The sequence below is a fragment of the Staurois parvus genome, unplaced genomic scaffold (genome assembly GCF_062004578.1).
Source record: "Staurois parvus isolate SC_StPar_1 unplaced genomic scaffold, SC_StPar_1.0 ptg001617l, whole genome shotgun sequence".
NCBI classification, from domain to species: Eukaryota; Metazoa; Chordata; class Amphibia; order Anura; family Ranidae; genus Staurois; species Staurois parvus.
Genome location: NW_028319413.1, coordinates 314,849 through 330,658, shown reverse-complemented (window position 1 = coordinate 330,658; position 15,810 = coordinate 314,849). Strand labels below are relative to the sequence as shown.

At 44.5% G+C, this 15,810-nt stretch overlaps 1 long non-coding RNA gene across 1 annotated transcript in view; it reads left to right on the top strand.

Annotated features, from left to right (window-relative positions):
- Positions 1-15,810, top strand: part of LOC149435065 (uncharacterized) — a 167,289-nt gene that overhangs the window by 43,812 nt on the left and 107,667 nt on the right. The gene's annotated exons all lie outside the window — the stretch shown is intronic.

The following is a 15,810-nucleotide window of genomic DNA, read 5'->3' as shown; positions in this document are numbered from 1 at the left end:
TCATGGTACAGGGGTGAGCTGTGAGCAGGGGTACAGAGGTAAGCTTTGGAGAAGCGTACAGAAATGAGCTATGGCCGGGGGTACAGGGGTGAGCTTTGGACAGAGATATAGAGGTGAGCTTTGGAGAGGGATACAGGGGTGAGCTGTGGACAGGTATGAGCTTTGAACAGTGGTACAGAGGAGAGCTTTGGACATGGGGGAGAAGTGAGCAGCGGATAGGAGTTGCATAGGTGAGTGATGGGTGTTGGTTTTTTAGGGAATAAAAGTTGTAAAGTTTTCACTGGGGAAGATTTTTAGTTGGTAGGCAGGGACAGCATACATACAGAATAGCATACAGAGATCATTGGTGTAACAATGTCTCTTTAACTCCCACTGTACAATTAGGTCACACCCGCTCGATGATGCAGACCACATCACTACTTCTGTTTCACCCCTCAAACCCCCACTCCGGATTTGAGTTCCTGAACCTATTTTCTGAGAAAAAAAGCCCTGGAGATATAAGATTTACAATTGCACAGGGCTCAAGAAATCCCAGGCCCAGGATTAGAAATTGCTTCCTTGCACCTGGGTTCACACACTGCTTTGTATTGACTTCAATGGGAAATCCTGCCTTGTACACTTCAGAGGGAAATCACGCCCCGTAGACTTCGTAGGGGAAATTGCACCTCATAGACCTCAGTGGTAAATTGTGACCCGTGCACTTCAATGGGAAAGTACACCCCGTGCAGTTTAATGGGAAATCATGCCCCTTGCACTTTAATGGGAAATCGTGCCCCTTGCACTTTAATGGGAAATCATGCCCCTTGCACTTTATAGGGAAATTGTGCCCCTTGCACTTTAATGGGAAATTGTGCCCCGTGCACTTTAATGGGAAATCGTGCCCCGTGCACTTTAATGGGACATCGTGCCCCGTGCACTTTAATGGGACATCGTGCCCCGTGCACTTTAATGGGAAATCGTGCCCCGTGCACTTTAATGGGAAATCGTGCCCCGTGCACTTTAATGGGAAATCGTGTCCCGTGCACTTTATTGGGAAATCACGTCCCGTGCACTTTAATGGGAAATCACGTCCCGTGCACTTTATTGGGAAATCACGTCCCGTGCACTTTAATGGGAAATCACGTCCCGTGCACTTTAATGGGAAATCACGTCCCGTGCACTTTAATAGGAAATCGCGTCCCGTGGACCTCAGTGGAAAAAAGTCTCCCGTGGACTTCAATGGAAAAATGTCTCCCGTGGACTTCAATGGAAAAATGTCTCCCGTGGACTTCTATGGGAGAACGCCTCCCACGGACATCAATGGGAAAACTTCTGTCAATAGCAATCCTATGTGAACACTTATCTCCATATGCCAGTCTGCTCTATCACTTGCGAGTCTGGAACACACAGCTACAAACTTGCACAGAACCCTTTTCATAATGGCACCCAAAACACAGTGCGTGTGGATCGCATCTGTGTGGACCGCCTCAATAGGAACACAAAATATCTAACCTGTCATGCGAATCTGTGAGTTTCAAAATTAATCTAGAATTTCATATGTGAATTAAGGTGACTCCATTCACATCTGGGCGTTTGGGATTGCACTAGAATCACTGTGATCGCAAAGTGCAGGTTCAGGTTCCATTTTTAATGGCGCCTAAAAACATGGTGCTGTTTTGCAATGATTGCCGCATGGCAATTCCCATTGCGTGAAGTCCCAGGTGCTGGCAACCCACACTAAGCTAAAAAAAAATGTCTCTCAACTTTTTTAACTGGCTCCTAGATTCAAAGCAAAAAAGTGTATAATATTATAATATAAACAATAATGGTATAATTTTTTTGTTTTTTACATTTTTGTTTTTTTTTTTCAAATTATTAACTACTACAAGAAGAAAATAGCTGTACCCAAATGAAATTTACTTCCTTTTTTTCCCACAAATAGAGCTTTCTTTCGGTGGTATTTGATCACCTGTGTGCTTTTTATTTTTTTGTGCTATTTTTCTGCTACATGTTTTTGGTAAAAAAAAATCCCAGTAAGTGAATATTGATTGCTATGTGTGAAAGTTATAGTATCTACAAACTATGGAATAGAGAATGGAATTTACACAGCTTTTACTTCCTGACTGCCCATCACATTTCTTGAGGTGTTAAAATACCAGTCACTGGTCACTTAAATGATATATAGCTCACACAAGCCATGGCTATATGTGGAATTACACCCCAAAATACATTCTGCTACTTCTTCCGAGTATGGGGATACCACATGTGTGAGACCTTTTGGGAGCCTAGCCACATACAGGAGCCTGAAATCCAATGACCACTTTGAAAGCTTGACAGTGCGTAACTTCCTGATTTCACTTCCTCACTTCCTATCACAGTTTCGGAGGCCCTGAAATGCCAGGATAGCACCCCAAGGAATTTAAAAAGAGGCATGGTGAGTATTTTGCCGATCTAATTTTTTCTCACAAGGTTTTGAAATATATATATATAAAAAAAATTTTTGTTTTCTTTCTTCATTTTCCAAAAACGTGTGGCAACAAATGAGATCTGCAAAATACTAACCATGCTTCTTATCAAATTTTTTAGGGTGTCTACTTTCCAAAAAGGGATCATTGGGGAGGGAGGGGGGGGGGGGGTTTGTGCTATCCTGGCATTTCACGGCCTCCTAAATTGTGATAGGTAATCAGGAAGTGTAATGAGTAAATAAAGCCCTTTAAATGCCTGAAAGAGCACATTGGATTTTGGGCTCCTGTACTTGGCTAGACTGCTAAAGTCTCTCACATGTGGTATCCCCATACTCGAGAGACGTAGCAGAATGTATTTTGTATATGTAATTCCACATATACCCATGGCTTGTGTGAGCAATATATCATTTAAGTGACAACTTTGTGTAAAAAAAATGTTTTTGTCATTTTCCAAAAACTTGGGGAGAAAAAAAATAAATCTATAATGGACTCAACATGTATCTCGGAAGATAGTCTGGGGTATTTGCTTTCCAAAAAGGGGTCATTCAGGGGGGTGGGGGCATTTTATGCCCAGCATTAGAAGTTTATACCGCACATCACTCACTCTTCTAACCACCTGAAGACCAAGCCTTTTCTGACACTTTTTGTTCACATGAAAAAAAAAATCAGTATTTTTTGCTAGGAAATTACTTTGAACCCCAAACATTATATATTTTTTAAAGCAGACACCCTAGTGAATAAAATGGTGGGTGCTGCAATTTTTTATGTCACATAGTACTCGTGCAGCGATTTTTCAAAAGCAAATTTTTAAAAAAATACACTTTTTACTTTTAATGCACAAAAACACAATATATTGGACAATTATTTGGTAGAATATAAAAGATGATGGTATGCTGAGTAAATAGATACCAAACATGACATACTTTAAAACTGTGCATACCCCGTGCAATGGCGACTAACTGCATTAATTTTTAATATCCATAAGCAATGCTTTAAAAGCCTTTACAAGCTACCATTTTAGATTTCCAGAGGAGGTCTAGTGCGAGAATTACTGACCTTAATCTGACATTCGCGACGATACCTCCCATGCATGGTGCAACCGCTGTTTACATACTGGCACGTGGTCAACGCTTGCACACACAGGTGTGCGTGCAGTGGGGCGAGGCTAAAAAAATTTTTTTTTTTAAAGTTATTTTGATTTTTTACATTATTTTTACACTGTCCCTTTCAATTTTTTTATCACTTTTAATGCTATCAGACTCTGGATATCTCCTCTAGCTACTAAGCCTGGCAATTCTATTCTGGCTCTCCCTTTCTTTTAATGTGTGGGCAGATTAGGTGTGGGGGGGGGGGGGGGGGGTGCAGAAGTAAGAAGCCTGCCAATCATGCTCTTTTCTCTTTTATATAAAATGGTTTAAAAAAAAAAAAAAATATCCGGCCTCCTCCTCCCCTTATAGCCGGCCAATCGCGCACCTTTTTTTTTTAGATGTTAAATAGAAAAAGAGTAAAAAAATGAAGTAAGACGTAAGAAGCCTGCCAATCATGCTCCTTTCTCTTTTTTGCAAGATGGTTTAAAAAAAAAAAAAAAAAAATTATCCGGCCTCCTCCTCCCCTTATAGCCGGCCAATCACGCTCCTTTTTTTTTTTAGATGTTAAATAGAAAAAGAGTAAAAAAATGAAAGCCATTGAAATGTGTTAAAAAAATATATCCATATATTTTATTTATTCTTTTGTGGCTCTCCCTTTCTTTTAATGTGTGGGCAGATTAGGTGGGGAGGTGCAGAAGTAAGAATTGATGAGAAAAGAGTGGAGGGCAGAGATGAGCACTGGTGAAAGTTTAACTTTTATATTTATTTTAGCATACAAGTAAATTCGTCTGTTGCTGGTGGGTGAAGAAGTGAGGTTTGGAAAGGAGTACAGGATGTGAACTTTGGGCAAGGTACTGGGGTGATCTGCGGGAAGGGTACTGGGGTGAGCTGCGGGCAAGCTACAAAGGTGAGCGTTGGACAGGGGTAAAGATTTGAGCTACCAGCAGGGTACATGAGTGATGGAAAGGGGTACAGAGGTGAACTGTGGGTGGGGTACAGGGGTGACCTGTGGCAGGGGTACAGAGGTGAGCTGCAGCCAGGGTACTGGGGTGAGAGGTGGACAGGGGTACAGGGGTGAGCTGCAGGAAGGGTACAGGGGTGAGCCGTAGACGGGTACATTGTTGAGCTGTGGGTAGGGAACAGAAGTGAACTGTGGACAGGGTATGGGGGTGAGCTTTGGAGAGGAGTACAGAAGTGAACTGTGGTCATGGTATAGGGGTGAGCTGTGGGCAGGGGTACAGAGGTAAGCTTTGGAGAAGGGTACAGAAATGAGCTATGGCGTGGGGTACAGGGGTGAGCTTTGGACAGAGATATAGAGGTGATTGGGATTGCAGTAGAATCACTGTGATCGCAAAGTGCAGGTTCAGGTTCCATTTTTAATGGCGCCTAAAAACATGGTGCTGTTTTGCAATGATTGCCGCATGGCAAATCCCATTGCGTGAAGTCCCAGGTGCTGGCAACCCACACTAAGCTAAAAAAAATGTCTCTCAAATTTTTTAACTGGCTCCTAGATTCAAAGCAAAAAAGTGTATAATATTAATAATATAAACAATAATGGTATCATTTTTTTGTTTTTTACATTTTTGGTTTTTTTTTTCAAATTATTAACTACTACAAGAAGAAAATAGCTGTACCCAAATGAAATTTCCTTCCTTTTTTTCCCACAAATAGAGCTTTCTTTCGGTGGTATTTGATCACCTGTGTGCTTTTTATTTTTTGTGCTATTTTTCTGCTACATGTTTTTGGTAAAAAAAAATCCCAGTAAGTGAATATTGATTGCTATGTGTGAAAGTTATAGTATCTACAAACTATGGTATAGAGAATGGAATTTACACAGCTTTTACTTTCTGACTGCCCATCACATTTCTTGAGGTTCTAAAATACCTGTCACTGGTCACTTAAATGATATATTGCTCACACAAGCCATGGGTATATGTGCAATTACACCCCAAAATACATTCTGCTACTTCTTCCGAGTATGGGGATACCACATGTGTGAGACTTTTTGGGAGCCTAGCCACATACAGGAGCCTGAAATCCAATAACCACTTTGAAAGCCTGACGGTGCGTAACTTCCTGATTTCACTTCCTCACTACCTATCACAGTTTTGGAGGCCCTGAAATGCCAGGATAGCACCCCAAGGAATTTAAAAAGAGGCATGGTGAGTATTTGCCAATCTAATTTTTTCTCACAAGGTTTTGAAATATAAAAAAAAAAAAATGTTTTTGTTTTCTTTCTTCATTTTCCAAAAACTTGTGGCAACAAATGAGATCTGCAAAATACTAACCATGCTTCTTATCAAATTTTTTAGGGTGTCTACTTTCCATAAAGGGATCATGGGGGAGGGGGGGGGGGGTTGGTGCTATCCTGGCATTTCAGGGCCTCCTAAATTGTGATAGGTAGTCAGGAAGTGTAATGAGTAAATAAAGCCCTTTAAATGCCTGAAGGAGCATATTGGATTTTGGGCTCCTGTACTTGGCTAGACTGCTAAAGTCTCTCACATGTGGTATCCCCATACTCGAGAGACGTAGCAGAATGTATTTTGTATATGTAATTCCACATATACCCATGGCTTGTGTGAGCAATATATCATTTAAGTGACAACTTTGTGTAAAAAAAAATGTTTTTGTCATTTTCCAAAAACTTGGGGAGAAAAACATAAATCTATAATGGACTCAACATGTCTCTCAGAAGATAGTCTGGGGTATTTGCTTTCCAAAAAGGGGTCATTTAGGGGGGTGGGGGCATTTTATGGCCAGCATTAGAAGTTTATGCCGCACATCACTCACTCTTCTAACCACCTGAAGACCAAGCCTTTTCTGACACTTTTTGTTCACATGAAAAAAAAAATCTGTATTTTTTGCTAGGAAATTACTTTGAACCCCCAAACATTATATATTTTTTAAAGCAGACACCCTAGTGAATAAAATGGTGGGTGCTGCAATTTGTTATGTCACATAGTACTCGTTCAGCGATTTTTCAAAAGCAAATTTAAAAAAAATACACTTTTTACTTTTAATGTGCAAAAAATACAATATATTGGACAATTATTTGGTAGAATATAAAAGATGATGGTATACCGAGTAAATAGATGCCAAACATTACAAACTTTAAAACTGCGCATACCCCGTGCAATGGCGACTAACTGCATTCATTTTTAATATCCATAAGCAACGCTTTAAAAGCGTTTACAAGCTACCATTTTAGATTTCCAGAGGAGGTCTAGTGCGAGAATTACTGACCTTAATCTGACATTCGTGACGATACCTCACATGCATGGTGCAACCGCTGTATACATACTGGCACGTGGTCAACGCTCGCACACAGTGGGGCAAGGCTGTTTTTTTTTTTTTTTAAAGTTATTTTGATTTTTTACATTATTTTTACACTGTCCCTTTCAATTTTTTTTTATCACTTTTAATGCTATCTCAGGGAATGCAAATATCCCCTATAACTTCAATGGGCATTATCATACATTCATTTTTGAGAAATCTGGGTTCTATCAGACTCTGGATATCTCCTCTGTCCTTACATTATCTAATCTCACCAAGATCGGTGTGATCAGATGCTTTCCCAATTTACAAATGGTGCTGTTTATATCCTGCAAAATTGAAGTGATCAAATGCTGGTAAGCTTCCGATTTCTTAGACTATAGAGATGATTGGCACCATTCCGGTCTCCAATCAGCTCTACGGTTAGCTGGCAGAAACACCGGCTGCATCCTCAGGTTCCCCCAATGGCACGGGAAAGCCCGAGAAGGCAGTGGAAGGCAACGGGGGAGGGGGGCATCTTCTACCGCTGCTTGTAAAAGCAATCCTGCAGCTAATTAGCCACTAGGATTGCTTTTACATGAAAACCGATCGCCAGCTGAAACAGATTATACCAGGATGATGCCTGATATAACCACTCAAAGTCCAGTGATGTACCAGTACGTCGCTGGTCCTTGTTGGGTATATATGCTGTGTTCTTTTTTTCTTTTATGCAGCGTGTGTACTGAATAAAAAAAGAGAAGATATCTCTGCCAGAAAAAGTGTGTGGTATGCCCACCATTAGAATATACCTCCCTGCATCCACCCACTTCTAATGGTGGGCACACATGAAACGTTCTTTTTTTGTCGTTCAGCCCAAAACAATAAACGAACAGATTCCTCTATTCACATCAGTCGATGTGGATGAGGAAATCTCTGCCAATAATTTTTTTAAAAAATATATACCGAAGCATAGGGGCCATCCACCCACTGGCCACCCCAGGCCCCCATGCTTCGGCATATATGCTCTTTTTTAACTGCGGATGAAAAATCTCATCCAACAGCACTGCCCACACTGACGTATGTATATTCTGAAAGCAAGTTCCTGTTGCTGGCAGAATAAACAGGTCGGTGCTGCAGCTGAATGGCATTCCTGCAAAGAAAAATGCTGGTTATCGGCATTTCTCTCCTCTCGAGCTGTCACGCTGACAGTTCGTGAGGAAAGCAGAGCCGGTAATCGTCATTCCTCGGAGGGGACATGTGCACTGATCATCAGGGCACTGATGATCAGTGTGCCCTAATGATCTGTGTAGCCCCAGCAGTACCACCTGTCAGTGTCCATCAGTGCCAGCTGTCAGTGCTCATCCATGCCACCTGCCAGTGCCACATCAATGCCAAATATCAGTGCCTACCAGTGCACATCAATGCCACATATCAGTGCCCATCTGAGCTGCCTTTCAGTGTCACCCATCAGTGCCAGTCAGTGCCGCCTATCATTGTGCATCAGTGCTCGTCAGTGCAGCCTAACAGTGCCAGTCAGTGCCGTCTATCAGTGTCATATATGAGTGCTGCCTTACAGTGCCCATCAGTGGTGCCTGTCAATGCCCATCAGTGTCACCTACCAGTGCCTCCGCATCAGTGCCACCTATCAGTGTCCATCAGTGCAGCCTCATTAGCGCACATCAGTGAAGGAGAAAAATCACTTATCTACAACATTTTATATCAAAAACGAAGAAAAACCTTTTTTTTTAAATTTTCAGTTGTTTTTGGTTTGTTTAAGAAAAAAAAAAAAACCCAGAGGTGATTAAATACCACCAAAATAAAGCTTTATCTGTCACAAAAAAAATGATAAAAATTTCATATGGGTACAGTGTTGCATGACCGCGCAATTGTCATTCAAAGTGTGACAGCGCTTAAAGCTGGAAATTGGCCTGGGCAGGAAGGGGGTGGAAGTGCCCGGTAGGCGAGGGGTTAATAATAATAACAACAACAATAAAAGTAACATTTAAGCATAAACTATTAGACTATTACAATAAAGAACATATTTTAAAATATATAATACTAATAATAATATTCAATAACTATATATATTTTTTGGGTTTTATTTGTTTTGTTTTTTTTTTTTTTTTTCTTCAAATCATTAAATACTATAACTTCTACAAGACAGGAAAGCTCTTAAAATATATAATACAATAAATACATCTAAGCTGATAATATTATAAATACAAATTATATATATATATATTTTTTTTTTTTAAAGCATAAACTATTATAACTACTTCAAGCCAGAACACATCTTAAAATATATAATCATAATAATATTCATATACAATAACAATATTTTTTGTATTTTTTTTAAATCAACTACTATGAGCAGAAAATATCTTAAATTATATAATATTAATAATAACAATATTAATAAATATAATAACAATAAAAGTAACATTTAAGCATAAACTATCAGACTATTACAATAAAGAACGTATTTTAAAATATATAATACTAATAATAATATTCAATAACTATATATTTTTTTTGTTTTTTTTGTTTTTTTGTTTTTTTTTTGTTTTTTGTTTTTTCAAAGCATTAAATACTATTACTTCTACAAGACAGGAAAGCTCTTAAAATATATAATAGAATAAATACATCTAAGCTGATAATATTATATATAGATGTGTACAATACCATGCTCTTGATCGATGACGTAGTTGATTCCATTGTCATCTAGGAACTCTCTCAGATGGTTGAAATCCTGATTCCCTCGCAGGACAGGAATGTCCTCCCGGCAGATGGGACAGGTAGCACTCACTTGAACCCATTGTTGGATGCAGCGGGTGTGGAATTGGTGAGCGCAGGGTAGGGTAGTATTGACATCTCCAGCTTCACAATCTGCCAAACAAATGGTACAGATTACCTGCTCCTCGCCGTGCGGCTCCATGGCCGGTGCTCCCTGTGGCTCCATGGCCGGTGCTCCCTGTGGCTCCATGGCCGGTGCTCCCTGTGGGTCCATGGCCGGTGCTCCCTGTGGCTCCATGGCCGGTGCTCCCTGTGGCTCTGGGTGGTGCTCAGCAGCCCTGTTGCGGTCTCTTGGAGATCTGCTCCGTCTGATGGCGGCGTCTTCCCGTCTTTGCCGTTGTTGTGCTCTGGACCTCGTCCGATGAGCTATGGGAGACTCTCCGCCCTCCTGACGTGATGGCCTTCCACGAGATGGGCGTCGTGAAGATCGCGGCATCCTGGTAGTAATTGATGCCGGAATACCTGAAAACAGCTTAAAAATATCTAATATTAATAATACTAATGTTATAAAGAACACTAGTATGGTAATCGCAATGTATTGGAATAAAGATGAGAAGAGTCGCAGTCAGTGACAGGAGACACAGTCTGAGGATGCAATCGCCTCGGTTATCAGCGCAGGCCTCAAACTGACTCAGCACCAACTGTCACCAACTGTCACCAACTGTCACTTTTCCGGCCTTGTCACTCTGACTGGCAATGTAGGCCTCAGGTAACACTACAACCAAATCCATGTTCTATCATTTTATAGATTTTACAGAGAATTACACAGGATTGGGGCCATTTAATGATTTTTCTTGAATTCCGCCACAAGATGGCAGTCTAAGATGTAATACCGCTCCCCGCCACAGATGTCTCCCTTCCCAGTCGGCTCCATACAGAGAAAACGTCTTTCTGTCCTCCGGCAGCCATGTTTAGCTCTGTAAAGTCTATGGGAGGCGGAGGAGAGGAGCAGCTGAGAGGGGAACAGGAAAGGAACGGCCGGGGCGGGGATGATGGCCTGGGGGGGGGGGAGCAGAGCTGAGCAGGTGAGGGGGACAGTGGGCAGGAGAGCCGGGGAGGTGCATGGAGGAGGTCAGGGGGGCGCATGGAGGAGGTCGGGGGGCTTTGTGGAGAAGGCTGGGGGGATTGTCTGTATAGAAAGACTGATAGGAGGTCATGTCTGCAGAAGGTGGGGGGGGGGTAAGAGGGAAAGACATAGCTGTGGCTCCCCCACCTGCCCCCCAGTGTCCCCCCCAACCTGCCCCCTCAGCATCCCCCCCACCTGCCCCCTCAGTGTCCCCCCCCACCTGCCCCCTCAGTGTCCCCCCCATCTGCCCCCTCAGTGTCCCCCCCATCTGCCCCCTCAGTGTCCCCCCCATCTGCCCCCTCAGTGTCCCCCCCCCCATCTGCCCCCTCAGCGTCCCCCCCCAACCTGCCCCCTCAGCATCCCCCCCACCTGCCCCCTAAGCGTCCCCCTCCCACCTGCCCCCTCAGCGTCCCCCTCCCACCTGCCCCCTCAGTGTCCCCCCCATCTGCCCCCTCAGTGTCCCCCCCCACCTGCCCCCTCAGCGTCCCCCCCCAACCTGCCCCCTCAGCGTCCCCCCCCATCTGCCCCCTCAGCGTCCCCCCCATCTGCCCCTCAGCGTCCCCCCCCACCTGCCCCCTCAGCGTCCCCCCCCAACCTGCCCCCTCAGCATCCCCCCCCAACCTGCCCCCTCAGCGTCCCCCTCCCACCTGCCCCCTCAGCGTCCCCCTCCCACCTGCCCCCTCAGCGTCCCCCCCCAACCTGCCCCCTCAGTGTCCCCCCCATCTGCCCCCTCAGCGTCCCCCCCCACCTGCCCCCTCAGCGTCCCCCCCCAACCTGCCCCCTCAGCATCCCCCCCCAACCTGCCCCCTCAGCATCCCCCCCACCTGCCCCCTCGGCGTCCCCCCCCACCTGCCCCCTCGGCGTCCCCCCCCCCACCTGTCCCCTCGGCGTCCCCCCCCCCCACCTGCCCCCTCGGCGTCCCCCCCCCCCACCTGCCCCCTCGGCGTCCCCCCACCACCTGCCCCCTCGGCGCCCCCCCCCCCCACCTGCCCCCTCAGCGCCCCCCCCCACCTGCCCCCTCAGCGTCCCCCCCCATCTGCCCCCTCAGCGTCCCCCCCCATCTGCCCCCTCAGCATCCCCCCCATCTGCTCCCTCAGCATCCCCCCCCTACCTGCCCCCTCAGCGTCCCCTCCACCTGCCCCCTCAGCATCCACCCCACCTGGGGGGATTGTCTGTATAGAAAGGCTGATAGGAGGTCATGTCTGCAGAAGGTGGGGGGGGTAAGAGGGACAGAAATAGCTGGGGCTCCCCCACCTGCCCCCTCAGCGTCCCCTCAGCGTTATACCCCCCCTGCCCCCTCAGCGTTATACCCCCCTGCCCCTCAGTGTTATACCCCCTGCCCCTCAGCGTTCCCCCCCCCTGCCCCCTCAGTGTCCCCCTCCCACCTGCCCCCTCAGCCCCCCCCCCACCTGCCCCCTTAGCATCCCCCCCACCTGCCCCTTAGTGTCATCCCCCCTGCCCCCTCAGCGTTATCCCCCCCCTGCCCCCTTAGCGTCATCCCCCCCTGCTCCCTTAGTTTTATCCCCCCTGCCCCCTTAGCGTGCCCCCTCAGCGTTTCCCCACCCGCCCCCCCAGTGTTCCCCCAGAACCTGCACAGGGTACAGCTCACTGCAATCAAAATAAAAGAAAACCAATCAAACTGTGTGAATGGCCCCCAAGTTGTGGCCCTCAATGCCCTGAGTGTCCGAGTTCTCCAGTTCTTCCACAAGTCTTTCAGTGCCACATTCCTGGGCCGTCCTGGTGTCATCCATCCTGGTGTCATCCGTCCTGGTGTCATCCGTCCTGGTGTCATCCGTCCTGGTGTCATCCGTCCTGGTGTCATCCGTCCCTCACAGTTTAACCAATCCTCACCCAGGGGGCGTTTTTTTTAGGTCATGTGGCAGAAATGTGCTGGTTGTTAAGAAGTGGCCGCCCACCGGCATCCTTCACAGCCAATGAATAGCTGCTAGTTAAAGGATAAGTTCACCTTTTATGAATAAAGTGAATAAAAGCAATTTTTCTTTAATTTTCTGGTGAAAAAAAATGTGCATTTATAATTTTTTGTTTGTGGAGCCTGTAAAGCTTTGTACCAGCAGTCAGCAGATGGCTGGTGTCATGGAGGTCTCCCTCTGATCTGTCAGTATACTACTGATAGGACGGCTCGATGAACTACCACAGCCCTGCGGTGCGCCGTGGTCATTCATTGAAAACTCCAAGCTGACCGCCACAAAGGCTGCAGGAACTTGTAGTTGTCCCATTCACAGAACACTGTGATTGAGTGACGCGGGCGGAGTCCCTGCACCGGCATGTTTTTTTTTTTTCTTAAATTGTGTCAGCAGGGAGGAGAAAATCCCCCACTTGTCCCAATGGAGATCAGGGGGTTGCGGGTGCCGTTCCATTCTATACATGCTTAGCGACTTAGCGGCTGTCAGCTTGTAGTTCTCCATGAACTATCACGGCACTGTGCAGCACTGGGGTAGTTCATTCAGTCTTCCTGTCAGTATATCTGCTTGCTTGTACATCCTGTATGGGGCGAGCAGATGTACTGACAGATCTGCAGGAGACCTGCATGGCATCAGTGATCTGCCTATCGCTGGGTCAATGCTTTCCAGGCTTCTGCAGCAAAAAATAATGCACATTTTTTTACCTGCAAATAAAATGCATTTTTTTAGTTTTTTTTTTATCAAAAAGTGAACTTATCCGTGAACTAAAAGGCTTTGGAAGGTGAGAATACCGGCAGCAATTATTATGGAGTATTTTCATTCTTGCGATTAGAAAGCCTTAAGGTATAACTAAAGGAAAAACTTTGTTTGTTTGGGGAGAGAGGAGAGGGATTAGAACACCTGTCAGGTTTTTATTGCTGTCTGTGTCCCTGGAAGATTCCCCCTCTCTATTTGGGACACACATGGCAAAAAACAAAACTTGACAGGGGTTATATAAACCATATAAATGCTGCGCTACATTCAAACTAATTAAAGTGAATGTGGAATTCAATAACTCAAAATTAAAATAATATAATAACAATAATAATAAATAAAAAATGTGCTTGATGATTACAAAAAATAATGACAAAACACAAACTTAAATCCATACGCATGTGCAAAAAAATGCACATACATATATTAAATCACACGTGCAAAAATGTGAAGTGGAATGAAAACTAAATAATAAACGCAAACTCAAAGTCCAATAATGGAATATTAAAAGTGAAAAAAAGTCCAATAATGGAATATTAGAGTGAAAAAAACTGTAAACTGTGTTTCCAATAATACTGTAAAGTGACCACAGGTGAAACAAATCGTGCAGATATCTGAGTGTAGATAGAGCTTGTGAATCCAACCACCTTCTGAATTAGCCTCTCACCTCATCTCTTCGACCCTTGCGGGTCAAAGAGCAGTAATGGATCCCTCTCACAGATCCTCCAGGCACCAAGGCACTCCAAAAACCACTTCTCAGGATATAATATTCCCACTCAGCTCTTCTCCAGGTATAGGTGAAATATCAATTTCTCAGAACAAAAAAGAGAGGGATCCTCCCATAGTGTAGTAGGTTTATTATACCATAGGAACATCAGATATTTAGTAGAAATACACTTACGTAGCAGCCAGTCCACATTAGACCCTCATGCTCTCAAATGAGGATATATCTGTGTTTGTTGGGTGTACAGCTGAATCCACAGGTGTACCAAGATGGCCGCCACGCCGGAAATACGTCACCGCGCTACGCCGACGCGTTACGTCACAATATCACGTGACTTCATCAGGAGTCCTGATGAAGTCACGTGATATTGTGACGTAACGCGTCGGCGTAGCGCGGTGACGTATTTCCGGCGTGGCGGCCATCTTGGTACACCTGTGGATTCAGCTGTACACCCAACAAACACAGATATATCCTCATTTGAGAGCATGAGGGTCTAATGTGGACTGGCTGCTACGTAAGTGTATTTCTACTAAATATCTGATGTTCCTATGGTATAATAAACCTACTACACTATGGGAGGATCCCTCTCTTTTTTGTTCTGAGAAATTGATATTTCACCTATACCTGGAGAAGAGCTGAGTGGGAATATTATATCCTGAGAAGTGGTTTTTGGAGTGCCTTGGTGCCTGGAGGATCTGTGAGAGGGATCCATTACTGCTCTTTGACCCGCAAGGGTCGAAGAGATGAGGTGAGAGGCTAATTCAGAAGGTGGTTGGATTCACAAGCTCTATCTACACTCAGATATCTGCACGATTTGTTTCACCTGTGGTCACTTTACAGTATTATTGGAAACACAGTTTACAGTTTTTTTCACTCTAATATTCCATTATTGGACTTTTTTTCACTTTTAATATTCCATTATTGGACTTTGAGTTTGCGTTTATTATTTAGTTTTCATTCCACTTCACATTTTTGCACGTGTGATTTAATATATGTATGTGCATTTTTTTGCACATGCGTATGGATTTAAGTTTGTGTTTTGTCATTATTTTTTGTAATCATCAAGCACATTTTTTATTTATTATTATTGTTATTATATTATTTTAATTTTGAGTTATTGAATTCCACATTCACTTTAATTAGTTTGAATGTAGCGCAGCATTTATATGGTTTATATTCACTTGATCACTGGTATATGATTTAATGTTAGCAGCTGTTTGGGGTTCATTTATTTACTATTTCAGTTTGTATAAACACACATTTGGAGCGCAGGAGGGTCACACCATTATTGACAGGGGTTATAACCCTCCCTTCCTCTATCCAAAATGAAAATATAAATATTGCCTAGATTTCTACTTTATACCCCTATTAAAATATTGAACTCTTCCTTAGCAGGATCAGTGATGTGCTCGTTCATGCCGTCCCTTCTCCCGCTTGTCCCCCCCCCTGGCGCCGGCATCTCAACTGTGGGCACCCAGCTGTGACACCTTGTGGCTTTACAGCCTGGTGCCCACTGCGCATGCACGAGTTGTACTGCTCCTCCCGCATTGTCCGGCAGTCTTCTGGGATCTGTAAAGTGTCCCAGAAGAGTGCGGGGGGGGGGAAGTGGGGGAGAGGAGGGCATGCCCGAACCAGGGACCCGCTCCCCCTCCCTCCCCCCCCCAAAAAAAAAGAGCGAAATGTGGCAGTGGAGGGGGGAGGAGGCAAACCAGCAAAGCTTCCCCTTTTTGGTAGAGCTCCACTTTAATATATCTATAAATTATTTTTT